Source organism: Cervus elaphus, unplaced genomic scaffold (assembly GCF_910594005.1).
Source record: "Cervus elaphus unplaced genomic scaffold, mCerEla1.1, whole genome shotgun sequence".
In the NCBI taxonomy this organism is placed as follows: domain Eukaryota; kingdom Metazoa; phylum Chordata; class Mammalia; order Artiodactyla; family Cervidae; genus Cervus; species Cervus elaphus.
In genome coordinates this window covers 1,447,203-1,461,842 of record NW_025316783.1, presented here as the reverse complement: position 1 = coordinate 1,461,842, position 14,640 = coordinate 1,447,203, and positions in this window count along the sequence as shown.

Genomic DNA, 14,640 nt, shown 5'->3' with positions numbered 1-14,640 from the left:
ACGATGCCTGATTCCTCGAGAAACTTGATAGGAGTCCCAGGATTCCTGTGGCACGTGGAAAGGGACCCTTGGTCTCCCGCCTCAGCTGGAGAGGCGTCGCAATTGCCCTGCCAAGCCTCGAGGAGAATCCCGAGTTGTCCCTCGCAACTAGGCAGGAGTCCTGACGTCGCTGAACAAACACGTGGGTGGAAGGGCCATCCCCGTCGTAACTCGAGAATATACCCCAGGTTCCCGCCGCAACTCGAGAAAAACCATGAGACTTCCCCCTCGCCGTGAGATGAGGCCCGATTCCCCTGCACAGCGTGCAGAGCAATTCCGTGTTGCACATCACACATGAAAGGAGCCTTGATTTCCTTGATGGCACTCCAGAGAAACCCCAAGAACACTGTTTCAAGGCTAGAGGGATCCTCAGGTCACTGTAGCAACACGAAAGAGCTCCGTGGACCAAAAATCAACTCTAGATGAGAGGTTAGTCCCTGGCTTCGACTCCAGAGGAATACCACCTTACCACAAGCACCTCAAGAGGAGGCTTCTCTCAGCTCTAGGTATGTGAGAGGGACCCTGAGTTTGCGGCCTCAAGTGGAATGGACACCGCGATTCCCTGACGCGAAATAAGGCCGGATATCCCTGCAGTGACTTGAATGCAGGCTCGTCTTGCATCTCCCAAGACGAAAGGATGTCTGAATCCCCTGTGGAGACCACAGAGAATGACCTAGTTCCCCACCTCATCGCGACCGGAGGCCTCACATCCTTTGAAAACTCCAGAGGTACGCGGAGATCAGTGCCTCCAAAGGAGACGATGCCTGACTCCTCGTGAAACTTGATAGGAGTCCCAGGATTCCTGTGGCACCTGGAAAGGGACCCTTGGTCTCCCGCCTCAGCTGGAGAGGCGTCCCAATTGCCCTGCCAAGCCTCGAGGAGAATCCCGAGTTGTCCCTCGCAACTAGGCAGGAGTCCTGACGTCACTGAACAAACACGTGGGTGGAAGGGCCATCCCCGTCGTAACTCGAGAATATACCCCAGGTTCCCGCCGCAACTCGAGAAAAACCATGAGACTTCCCCCTCGCCGCGAGATGAGGCCCGATTCCCCTGCACTGCGTGCAGAGCAATTCCGTGTTGCACATCACACATGAAAGGAGCCTTGATTTCCTTGATGGCACTCCAGAGAAACCCCAAGAACACTGTTTCAAGGTTGAGGGAATCTGAGGTCACTATAGCAACACGATAGAGCTCCGTGGACCAAAAATCAACTCGAGATGAGAGGTTAGTCCCTGGCTTCGACTCCAGAGGAATACCACCTTACCACAAGCACCACAAGAGGAGGCTTCTCTCAGCTCTAGGTATGTGAGAGGGACCCTGAGTTTGCGGCCTCAAGTGGAATGGACACCGCGATTCCCGGACGCGAAATAAGGCCGGATATCCCTGCAGTGACTTGAATGCAGGCTCGTCTTGCATCTCCCAAGACGAAAGGATGTCTGAATCCCCTGTGGAGACCACAGAGAATGACCTAGTTCCCCACCTCATCGCGACCGGAGGCCTCACATCCTTTGAAAACTCCAGAGGTACGCGGAGATCAGTGCCTCCAAAGGAGACGATGCCTGACTCCTCGTGAAACTTGATAGGAGTCCCAGGATTCCTGTGGCACGTGTAAAGGGACCCTTGGTCTCCCGCCTCAGCTGGAGAGGCGTCCCAATTGCCCTGCCAAGCCTCGAGGAGAATCCCGAGTTGTCCCTCGCAACTAGGCAGGAGTCCTGACGTCGTTGAACAAACACGTGTGTGGAAGGGCCATCCCCGACGTAACTCGAAAATATACCCCAGGTTCCTGCCGCAACTCGAGAAAAACCATGAGACTTCCCCCTCGCCGCGAGATGAGGCCCGATTCCCCTGCACTGCGTGCAGAGCAATTCCGTGTTGCACATCACACATGAAAGGAGCCTTGATTTCCTTGATGGCACTCCAGAGAAACCCCAAGAACACTGTTTCAAGGTTGAGGGATCCTGAGGTTACTGTAGCAACACGAAAGAGCTCCGTGGACCAAAAAACAACTCGAGACGAGAGGTTAGTCCCTGGCTGCGACTCCAGAGGAATACCACCTTACCACAAGCACCTCACGAGGAGGCTTCTCTCAGCTCTAGCTATGTGAGAGGGACCCTGAGTTTGCGGCCTCAAGTGGAATGGACACCGCGATGCCCTGACTCGAAATAAGGCCGAATATCACTGCAGTGACTTGAATGCTGGCTCGTCTTGCATCTCCCAAGACGAAAGGATGTCTGAATCCCCTGTGGAGACCACAGAGAAAGACCTAGTTCCCCACCTCATCGCGACCGGAGGCCTCACATCCTTTGAAAACTCCAGAGGTACGCGGAGATCAGTGCCTCCAAAGGAGACGATGCCTGACTCCTCGTGAAACTTGATAGGAGTCCCAGGATTCCTGTGGCACGTGGAAAGGGACCCTTGGTCTCCCGCCTCAGCTGGAGAGGCGTCCCAATTGCCCTGCCAAGCCTCGAGGAGAATCCCGAGTTGTCCCTCGCAACTAGGCAGGAGTCCTGACGTCGCTGATCAAACACGTGTGTGGAAGGGCCATCCCCTCGTAACGCGAGAATATACCCCAGGTTCCCGCCGCAACTCGAGAAAAACCATGAGACTTCCCCCTCGCCGCGAGATGAGGCCAGATTCCCCTGCACTGCATGCAGAGCAATTCCGTGTTGCACATCACACATGAAAGGAGCCTTGATTTCCTTGATGGCACTCCAGAGAAACCCCAAGAACATTGTTTCAAGGCTAGAGGGATCCTGAGGTCACTGTAGCAACACGAAAGAGCTCCGTGGACCAAAAATCAACTCGAGATGAGAGGTTAGTCCCTGGCTTCGACTCCAGAGGAATACCACCTTACCACAAGCACCTCAAGAGGAGGCTTCTCTCAGCTCTAGCTATGTGGGAGGGACCCTGAGTTTGCGGCCTCAAGTGGAATGGACACCGCGATGCCCTGACTCGAAATAAGGCCGGATATCCCTGCAGTGACTTGAATGCAGGCTCGTCTTGCATCTCCCAAGATGAAAGGAAGTCTGAATCCCGTGTGGAGACCACAGAGAAAGACCTAGTTCCCCACCTCATCGCGACCGGAATCCTCACATCCTTTGAAAACTCCAGAGGTACGCGGAGATCAGGGCCTCCAAACGGGACGATGCCTGACTCCTCGTTAAACTTGATAGGATTCCCAGGAATCCTGTGGTACGTGGAAAGGGACACTTGGTCTCCCGCCTCAGGTGGAGAGGCGTCCCAATTGCCCTGCCAAGCCTCGAGGAGAATCCCGAGTTGTCCCTCGCACCTAGGCAGGAATCCTGACGTCGCTGAACAAACACGTGTGTGAAACGGCCATTCACGTCGTAACTCGAGAATATTCCCCAGGTTCCCGCCGCAACTCGAGAAAAACCATGAGACTTCCCCCTCGCCGCGAGATGAGGCCCGATTCCCCTGCACTGCGTGCAGAGCAATTCCGTGTTGCACATCACACATGAAAGGAGCCTTGATTTCCTTGATGGCACTCCAGAGAAACCCCAAGAACACTGTTTCAAAGCTAGAGGGATCCTGAGGTCACTGTAGCAACAAGAAAGAGCTCCGTGGACCAAAAATCAACTCGAGATGAGAGGTTCGTCCCTGGCTTCGACTCCAGAGGAATACCACCTTACCACAAGCACCTCAAGAGGAGGCTTCTCTCAGCTCTAGCTATGTTAGAGGGTCCCTGAGTTTGCGGCCTCAAGTGGAATGGAGACCGAGATGCCCTGACTCGAAATAAGGCCGGATATCCCTGCAGTGACTTGAATGCAGGCTCCTCTTGCATCTCCCAAGACGAAAGGATGTCTGAATCCCCTGTGCAGACCACAGAGAAAGACCTAGTTCACCACCTCATCACGACCGGAAGCCTCACATCCTTTGAAAATTCCAGAGGTACGCGGAGATCAGTGCCTCCCAAGGAGACGATGCCTGACTCCTCGTGAAACTTGATAGGAGTCCCAGGATTCCTGTGGCACGTGGAAAGGGACCCTTGGTCTCCCGCCTCAGCTGGAGAGGCGTCCCAATTGCCCTGCAAAGCCTCGAGGAGATTCCCGAGTTGTCCCTCGCAACTTGGCAGGAGTCCTGACGTCGCTGAACAAACACGTGGGTGGAAGGGCCATCCCCGTCGTAACTCGAGAATATACCCCAGGTTCCCGCCGCAACTCGAGAAAAACCATGAGACTTCCCTCTCGCCTCGAGATGAGGCCCGATTCCCCTGCACTGCGTGCAGAGCAATTCCGTGTTGCACATCACACATGAAAGGAGCCTTGATTTCCTTGGTGGCACTCCAGAGAAATCCCAGCAACACTGTTTCAAGGCTAGAGGGATCCTGAGGTCACTGTAGCAACACGAAAGAGCTCCGTGGACCAAAAATCAACTATAGATGAGAGGTTAGTCCCTGGCTTCGACTCCAGAGGAATACCACCTTACCACAAGCACCTCAAGAGGAGGCTTCTCTCAGCTCTAGGTATGTGAGAGGGACCCTGAGTTTGCGGCCTCAAGTGGAATGGACACCGCGATTCCCTGACGCGAAATAAGGCCGGATATCCCTGCAGTGACTTGAATGCAGGCTCGTCTTGCATCTCCCAAGACGAAAGGATGTCTGAATCCCCTGTGGAGACCACAGAGAATGACCTAGTTCCCCAGCTCATCGCGACCGGAGGCCTCACATCCTTTGAAAACTCCAGAGGTACGCGGAGATCAGTGCCTCCAAAGGAGACGATGCCTGACTCCTCGTGAAACTTGATAGGAGTCCCAGGATTCCTGTGGCACCTGGAAAGGGACCCTTGGTCTCCCGCCTCAGCTGGAGAGGCGTCCCAATTGCCCTGCCAAGCCTCGAGGAGAATCCCGAGTTGTCCCTCGCAACTAGGCAGGAGTCCTAACGTCACTGAACAAACACGTGTGTGGAAGGGCCATCCCCGTCGTAACTCGAGAATATACCCCAGGTTCCCGCCGCAACTCGAGAAAAACCATGAGACTTCCCCCTCGCCGCGAGATGAGGCCCGATTCCCCTGCACTGCGTGCAGAGCAATTCCGTGTTGCACATCACACATGAAAGGAGCCTTGATTTCCTTGATGGCACTCCAGAGAAACCCCAAGAACACTGTTTCAAGGTTGAGGGAATCTGAGGTCACTATAGCAACACGATAGAGCTCCGTGGACCAAAAATCAACTCGAGATGAGAGGTTAGTCCCTGGCTTCGACTCCAGAGGAATACCACCTTACCACAAGCACCACAAGAGGAGGCTTCTCTCAGCTCTAGGTATGTGAGAGGGACCCTGAGTTTGCGGCCTCAAGTGGAATGGACACCGCGATTCCCTGACGCGAAATAAGGCCGGATATCCCTGCAGTGACTTGAATGCAGGCTCGTCTTGCATCTCCCAAGACGAAAGGATGTCTGAATCCCCTGTGGAGACCACAGAGAATGACCTAGTTCCCCACCTCATCGCGACCGGAGGCCTCACATCCTTTGAAAACTCCAGAGGTACGCGGAGATCAGTGCCTCCAAAGGAGACGATGCCTGACTCCTCGTGTAACTTGATAGGAGTCCCAGGATTCCTGTGGCACGTGGAAAGGGACCCTTGGTCTCCCGCCTCAGCTGGAGAGGCGTCCCAATTGCCCTGCCAAGCCTCGAGGAGAATCCCGAGTTGTCCCTCGCAACTAGGCAGGAGTCCTGACGTCGCTGATCAAACACGTGTGTGGAAGGGCCATCCCCTCGTAACGCGAGAATATACCGCAGGTTCCCGCCGCAACTCGAGAAAAACCATGAGACTTCCCCCTCGCCGCGAGATGAGGCCAGATTCCCCTGCACTGCATGCAGAGCAATTCCGTGTTGCACATCACACATGAAAGGAGCCTTGATTTCCTTGATGGCACTCCAGAGAAACCCCAAGAACATTGTTTCAAGGCTAGAGGGATCCTGAGGTCACTGTAGCAACACGAAAGAGCTCCGTGGACCAAAAATCAACTCGATATGAGAGGTTAGTCCCTGGCTTCGACTCCAGAGGAATACCACCTTACCACAAGCACCTCAAGAGGAGGCTTCTCTCAGCTCTAGCTATGTGGGAGGGACCCTGAGTTTGCGGCCTCAAGTGGAATGGACACCGCGATGCCCTGACTCGAAATAAGGCCGGATATCCCTGCAGTGACTTGAATGCAGGCTCGTCTTGCATCTCCCAAGATGAAAGGAAGTCTGAATCCCGTGTGGAGACCACAGAGAAGACCTAGTTCCCCACCTCATCGCGACCGGAATCCTCACATCCTTTGAAAACTCCAGAGGTACGCGGAGATCAGGGCCTAAAAACGGGACGATGCCTGACTCCTCGTTAAACTTGATAGGAGTCCCAGGATTCCTGTGGTACGTAGAAAGGGCCCCTTGGTCTCCCGCCTCAGGTGGAGAGGCGTCCCAATTGCCCTGCCAAGCCTCGAGGAGAATCCCGAGTTGTCCCTCGCAACTAGGCAGGAGTCCTGACGTCGCTGAACAAACACGTGTGTGAAACGGCCATCCACGTCGTAACTCGAGAATATTCCCCAGGTTCCTGCCGCAACTCGAGAAAAACCATGAGACTTCCCCCTCGCCGCGAGATGAGGCCCGATTCCCCTGCACTGCGTGCAGAGCAATTCCGTGTTGCACATCACACATGAAAGGAGCCTTGATTTCCTTGATGGCACTCCAGAGAAACCCCAAGAACACTGTTTCAAAGCTAGAGGGATCCTGAGGTCACTGTAGCAACAAGAAAGAGCTCCGTGGACCAAAAATCAACTCGAGATGAGAGGTTAGTCCCTGGCTTCGACTCCAGAGGATTACCACCTTACCACAAGCACCTCAAGAGGAGGCTTCTCTCAGCTCTAGCTATGTGAGAGGGTCCCTGAGTTTGCGGCCTCAAGTGGAATGGAGACCGAGATGCCCTGACTCGAAATAAGGCCGGATATCCCTGCAGTGACTTGAATGCAGGCTCGTCTTGCATCTCCCAAGACGAAAGGATGTCTGAATCCCCTGTGGAGACCACAGAGAAAGACCTAGTTCAACACTTCATCACGACCGGAGGCCTCACATCCTTTGAAAATTCCAGAGGTATGCAGAGATCAGTGCCTCCCAAGGAGACGATGCCTGACTCCTCGTGAAACTTGATAGGAGTCCCAGGATTCCTGTGGCACGTGTAAAGGGACCCTTGGTCTCCCGCCTCAGCTGGAGAGGCGTCCCAATTGCCCTGCCAAGCCTCGAGGAGATTCCCGAGTTGTCCCTCGCAACTAGGCAGGAGTCCTGACGTCGCTGAACAAACACGTGGGTGGAAGGGCCATCCCCGTCGTAACTCGAGAATATACCCCAGGTTCCCGCCGCAACTCGAGAAAATCCATGAGACTTCCCTCTCGCCACGAGATGAGGCCCGATTCCCCTGCACTGCGTGCAGAGCAATTCCGTGTTGCACATCACACATGAAAGGAGCCTTGATTTCCTTGGTGGCACTCCAGAGAAATCCCAGCAACACTGTTTCAAGGCTAGAGGGATCCTGAGGTCACTGTATCAACACGAAAGAGCTCCGTGGACCAAAAATCAACTCGAGATGAGAGGTTAGTCACTGGCTTCGACTCCAGAGGAATACCACCTTACCACAAGCACCTCAAGAGGAGGCTTCTCTCAGCTCTAGCTATGTGAGAGGGACCCTGAGTTTGCGGCCTCAAGTGGAATGGACACCGCGATGCCCTGACTCATAATAAGGCCGGATATCCCTGCAGTGACTTGAATGCAGGCTCGTCTTGCATCTCCCAAGACGAAAGGATGTCTGAATCCCCTGTGGAGACCACAGAGAATGACCTAGTTCCCAACCTCATCGCAACCGGAGGCCTCACATCCTTTGAAAACTCCAGAGGTTCGCGGAGATCAGTGCCTCCAAAGGAGACGATGCCTGACTCCTCGTGAAACTTGATAGGAGTCCCAGGATTCCTGTGGCACCTGGAAAAGGACCCTTGGTCACCCGCCTTAGCTGGAGAGGCGTCCCAATTGCCCTGCCAAGCCTCGAGGAGAATCCCGAGTTGTCCCTCGCAACTAGGCAGGAGTCCTGACGTCGCTGAACAACCATGTGGGTGGAAGGGCCATCCCCGTCGTAACTAGAGAATATACCCCAGGTTCCCGCCGCAACTCGAGAAAAACCATGAGACTTCCTCCTCGCCGTGAGATGAGGCCCGATTCCCCTGCACTGCGTGCAGAGCAATTCTGTGTTGCACATCACACATGAAAGGAGCCTTGATTTTCCTGATGGGACTGCAGAGAAACCCCAAGAACACTGTTTCAAGGCTAGAGGGATCCTGAGGTCACTGAAGCCACATTAAGAGCTCCGTGGACCAAAAATCAACTCGAGATGAGAGGTTAGTCCCTGGCTTCGACTCCAGAGGAATACCACCTTACCACAAGCACCTCAAGAGGAGGCTTCTCTCAGCTCTAGGTATGTGAAAGGGACCCTGAGTTTGCAGCCTCAAGTCGAATGGACACCGCGATGCCCTGACTCGAAATAAGGCCGGATATCCCTGCAGTGACTTGAATGCAGGCTCGTCTTGCATCTCCCAAGACGAAAGGATATCTGAATCCCCTGAGGAGACCACAGAGAAAGACCTAGTTACCCACCTCATCGTGACCGGAGGCCTCACATCCTTTGAAGATTCCAGAGGTACGCGGAGATCAGTGCCTCCAAAGGAGAGGATGCCTGACTCCTCGTGAAACTTGATAGGAGTCCCAGGATTCCTGTGGCACTTGGAAAGGGACCCTTGGTCTCCCGCCTCAGCTGGAGAGGCGTCCCAATTGCCCTGCCAAGCCTCGAGGCGAATCCCGAGTTGTCCCTCGCAACTAGGCAGGAGTCCTGCCGTCGCTGAACAAACACGTGTGTGGAAGGGCCATCCCCGTCGTAATTCGAGAATATACCCCAGGTTCCCGCCGCAACTCGAGAAAAACCATGAGACTTCCCCCTCTCCACGAGATGAGGCCCGATTCCCATGCACTGCGTGCAGAGCAATTCCGTGTTTCACATCACACATGAAAAGAGCCTTAATTTCCTTGATAGCACTTCAGAGAAACCCCAAGAGCTCTGTTTCAAGGCTAGAGGGATCCTGAGGTCACTGCAGCAACATGAAAGAGCTCCGTGGACCAAAAATCACCTCAAGGTGATAGTTTACTCCCTGGCTTCGACTCCAGAGGAATACCACCTTACCACAAGCACCTCAAGAGGAGGCTTCTCTCAGCTCTAGGTATGTGAGAGGGACCCTGAGTTTGCAGCCTCAAGTGGAATGGACACTGCGATGTCCTGACTCGAAATAAGGCCGGATATCCCTGCAGTGCCTTGAATACAGGCTCGTCTTGCATCTCCCAAGACGAAATGATGTCTGAGTCCCCTGTGGAGACCACAGAGAAAGACCTAGTTCCCCACCTCATGGCGACCGGAGGCCTCACATCCTTTGAAAACTCCAGAGGTACACGGAGAACAGTGCCTCCAAAGGAGACGATGGCTGACTCCTCGTGAAACTTGATAGGAGTCCCAGGATTCCTGTGGCACGTGGAAAGGGACCCTTGGTCTCCCGCCTCAGCTGGAGAGGCGTCCCAATTGCCCTGCCAAGCCTCGAGGAGAATCCCGAGTTGTCCCTCGCAACTAGGCAGGAGTCCTGACGTCGCTGAACAAACACGTGAGTGGAAGGGCCATCTCCGTCGTAACTCGAGAATATACCCCAGGTTCCCATCGCAATTCGAAAAACACCATGATACTTCCCCCTCGCCGCAAAATGAGGCCCGATACCCTGCACTGCATGCAGAGCAATTCCGTGTGGCACATCACACATGAAAGGAGCCTTGATTTCCTTGATGGCACTCCAGAGAAACCCCAAGAACACTGTTTCAAGGCTAGAGGGATCCTGACGTCACTGTAGCGACACGAAAGAGCTTCGTGGACCAAAAATCAACTTGAGATGAGATGTTAGTCCCTGGCTTCGACTCCAAAGGAAACCACCTCACCACAAGCACCTCAAGAGGAGGCTTCTCTCAGCTCTAGGTATTTGAGGGGACCCTGAGTTTGCGGCCTCAAGTGGAATGGACACCGCGATGCCCTGACTCGAAATAAGGCCGGATATCCCTGCAGTGATTTGAATGCAGGCTCGTCTTGCATCTCCCAAGACGAAAGGATGTCTGAATCCCCTGTGGAGACCACAGAGAAAGACGTAGTTCCCCACCTCATCGCGACCGGAGGCCTCACATCCTTTGAAAACTCCAGGGGTACGCGGTGATCAGTGCCTCCAAAGGAGACGATGCCTGACTCCTCGTGAAACTTGATAGGAGTCCCAGGATTCCTGTGGCACGTGGAAATGGACCCTTGGTCTCCCGCCTCAGCTGGAGAGGCGTCCCAATTGCCCTTCCAAGCCTCGAGGAGAATCCCGAGTTGTCCCTCGCAACCAGGCAGGAGTCCTGACGTCGCTGAACAAACATGTGGGTGGAAGGGCCATTCCCGTCGTAACTCGAGAATATACCCCAGGTTCCCGCCGCAACTCGAGAAAAACCATGAGACTTCCCCCTCGCCGCGAGATGAGGCCCGATTCCCCTGCACTGCGTGCAGAGCAATTCCGTGTTGCACATCACACATGAAAGGAGCCTTGATTTCCTTGATGGCACTCCAGAGAAACCCCAAGAACACTCTTTCAAGGCTCGAGGGATCCTGAGGTCACTGTAGCAACACGAAAGAGCTCCGTGGACCACAAATCAACTCGAGATGAGAGGTTAGTCCCTGTCTTCGACTCCAGAGGAATACCACCTTACCACAAGCACCACAAGAGGAGGCTTCTCTCAGCTCTAGGTATGTGAGAGGGACCCTGAGTTTGCGGCCTCAAGTGGAATGGACACCGCGATGCCCTGACTCGAAATAAGGCCGGATATCCCTGCAGTGACTTGAATGCAGGCTCGTCTTGCATCTCCCAAGACGAAAGGATATCTGAATCCCCTGTGGAGACCTCAGAGAAAGATGTAGTTCCCCACCTCATCGCGACTGGACGCCTCACATCCTTTGAAAACTCCAGAGGTACGCGGAGATCAGTGCCTCCAAAGGAGACGATGCCTGACTCCTCGTGAAACTTGATAGGAGTCCCAGGATTCCTGTGGCACGTGGAAAGGGACCCTTGGTCTACCGCCTTGGCTAGAGAGGCGTCCCAATTTCCCTGCCAAGCCTCGAGGAGAATCCCGAGTTTTCCCTCGCAACTAGGCAGGAGTCCTGACGTCTCTGAACAAACACGTGGGTGGAAGGGCCATTCCCGTCGTAACTCGAGAATATACCCCAGGGTCCCGCCGCAACTCGAGAAAAACCATGAGACCTCCCCCTCGCCGGGAGATGAGGCCCGATTCTCCTGCACTGCATGAAGAGCAATTCCGTATTGCACATCAAACATGAAAGGAGCCTTGATTTCCTTGATGGCACTCCAGAGAAAACCCAAGAACACTGTTTCAAGGCTAGAGGGATCCTGAGGTTACTGTAGCAACACGAAAGAGGTCCGTGGACCAAAAATCAACTCGAGATGAGAGGTTTGTCCCTGGCTTCGACTCCAGAGGAATACCACCTTACCACAAGCACCTCAAGAGGAGGCTTCTCTCAGCTCTTGCTATGTGCTGAGTTTGCGGCCTCAAGTGGAATGGACACCGCGATGCCCAGACTCGAAATAAGGCCGGATATCCCTGCAGTGACTTGAATGCAGGCTCGTCTTGCATCTCCCAAGACGAAAGGATGTCCGAATCCCCTGTGGAGACCACAGAAAAAGAACGAGTTCCCCACCTCATCGCGACCGGAGGCCTCACATCCTTTGAAAACTCCAGAGGTACGCGGAGATCAGTGCCTCCAAAGGAGACGATGCCTGACTCCTCGTGAAACTTGATAGGAGTCCCAGGATTCCTGTGGCACGTGGAAAGGGACACTTGGTCTCCCGCCTCAGCTGGAGAGGCGTCCCAATTGCCCTGCCAAGCCTCGAGGAGAATCCCGAGTTGTCCCTCGCAACTAGGCAGGAGTCCTGACGTCGCTGAACAAACACGTGGGTGGAAGGGCCATCCCCGTCGTAACTCGAGAATATACCCCAGGTTCCCGCCGCAACTCGAGAAAAACCATGAGACTTCCCCCTCGCGGCGTGATGAGGCCCGATTCCCCTGCACTGCGTGCAGAGCAATTCAGTGTTGCACATCTCACATGAAAGGAGCCTTGATTTCCTTGATGGCACTCCAGAGAAACCCCAAGAACACTGTTTCAAGGCTAGAGGGATCCTGAGGTCACTGTAGCCACACGAAAGAGCTCCGTGGACCAAAAATCAACTCGAGATGAGAGGTTAGTCCCTGGCTTCGACTCCAGAGGAATACCACCTTACCACAAGCACCTCAAGAGGAGGCTTCTCTCAGCTCTAGGTATGTGAGAGGGACCCTGAGTCTGTGGCCTCAAGTGGAATGGACACCGCGATACCCAGACTCGAAATAAGGCCGGATATCCCTGCAGTGATTTGAAAGCAGGCTCGTCTTTCATCTCCCAAGACGAAATGATGTCTGAATTCCCTGTGGAGACCACAGAAAAAGACCTAGATCCCCACCTCATCGCGAACGGAGGCCTGACATCCTTTGAAAACTCCAGAGGTACGCGGAGATCAGTGCCTCCAAAGGAGACGATGCCTGACTCCTCGTGAAACTTGATAGGAGTCCCAGGATTCCTGTGGCACGTGGAAAGGGACCCTTGGTCTCCCGCCTCAGCTGGAGAGGCGTCCCAATTGCCCTGCCAAGCCTCGAGGAGAATCCCGAGTTGTCCCTCGCAACTAGGCAGGAGTCCTGACGTCGCTGAACAAACATGTGGGTGGAAGGGCCATCCCCGTCGTAACTCGAGAATATACCCCAGGTTCCCGCCGCAACTCGAGAAAAACCATGAGACTTCCCCCTCGCCGTGAGATGAGGCCCGATTCCCCTGCACTGCGTGCAGAGCAATTCCGTGTTGGACATCACACATGAAAGGAGCCTTGATTTCCTTGATGGCACTCCAGAGAAACCCCAAGAACACTGTTTCAAGGCTAGAGGGATCCTGAGGTCACTGTAGCAACACTAAAGAGCTCCGTGGACCAAAAATCAACTCGAGATGAGAGGTTAGTCCCTGGCTTCGACTCCAGAGGAATACCACCTTACCACAAGCACCTCAAGAGGAGGCTTCTCTCAGCTCTAGCTATGTGAGAGGGACCCTGAGTTTGCGGCCTCAAGTGGAATGGACACCGCGATGCCCTGACGCGAAATAAGGCCGGGTATCCCTGCAGTGACTTGAATGCAGGCTCGTCTTGCATCTCCCAAGACGAAAGGATGTCCGAATCCCCTGTGGAGACCACAGAGAATGACCTAGTTCCCCACCTCATCGCGACCGGAGGCCTCACATCCTTTGAAAACTCCAGAGGTACGCGGAGATCAGTGCCTCCAAAGGAGACGATGCCTGACTCCTCGTGAAACTTGATAGGAGTCCCAGGATTCCTGTGGCACGTGGAAAGGGACCCTTGGTCTCCCGCCTCAGCTGGAGAGGCGTCCCAATTGCCCTGCCAAGCCTCGAGGAGAATCCCGAGTTGTCCCTCGCAACTAGGCAGGAGTCCTGACGTCGCTGAACAAACATGTGGGTTGAAGGGCCATCCCCGTCGTAACTCGAGAATATACCCCAGGTTCCCGCCGCAACTCGAGAAAAACCATGAGACTTCCCCCTCGCCGCGAGATGAGGCCCGATTCCCCTGCACTGCGTGCAGAGCAATTCCGTGTTGCACATCACACATGAAAGGAGCCTTGATTTCCTTGATGGCACTCCAGAGAAACCCCAAGAACACTGTTTCAAGGCTAGAGGGATCCTGAGGTCACTGTAGCAACACGAAAGAGCTCCGTGGACCAAAAATCAACTCGAGATGAGAGGTTAGTCCCTGGCTTCGACTCCAGAGGAATACCACCTTACCACAAGCACCTCAAGAGGAGGCTTCTCTCAGCTCTAGCTATGTGAGAGGGACCCTGAGTTTGCGGCCTCAAGTGGAATGGACACCGCGATGCCCTGACGCGAAATAAGGCCGGATATCCCTGCAGTGACTTGAATGCAGGCTCGTCTTGCATCTCCCAAGACGAAAGGATGTCTGAATCCCCTGTGGAGACCACAGAGAATGACCTAGTTCCCCACCTCATTGCGACCGGAGGCCTCACATCCTTTGAAAACTCCAGAGGTACGCGGAGGTCAGTGCCTCCAAAGGAGACGATGCCTGACTCCTCGTGAAACTTGATAGGAGTCCCAGGATTCCTGTGGCACGTGGAAAGGGACACTTGGCCTCCCCCCTCAGCTGGAGAGGCGTCCCAATTGCCCTGCCAAGCCTCGAGGAGAATCGCGAGTTGTCCCTCGCAACTAGGCAGGAGTCCTGACGTCGCTGAACAAACACGTGGGTGGAAGGGCCATCCCCGTCGTAACTCGAGAATATACCCCAGGTTCCCGCCGCAACTCGAGAAAAACCATGAGACTTCCCCCTCGCCGCGAGATGAGGCCCGATTCCCCTGCACTGCGTTCAGAGCAATTCCGTGTTGCACATCAC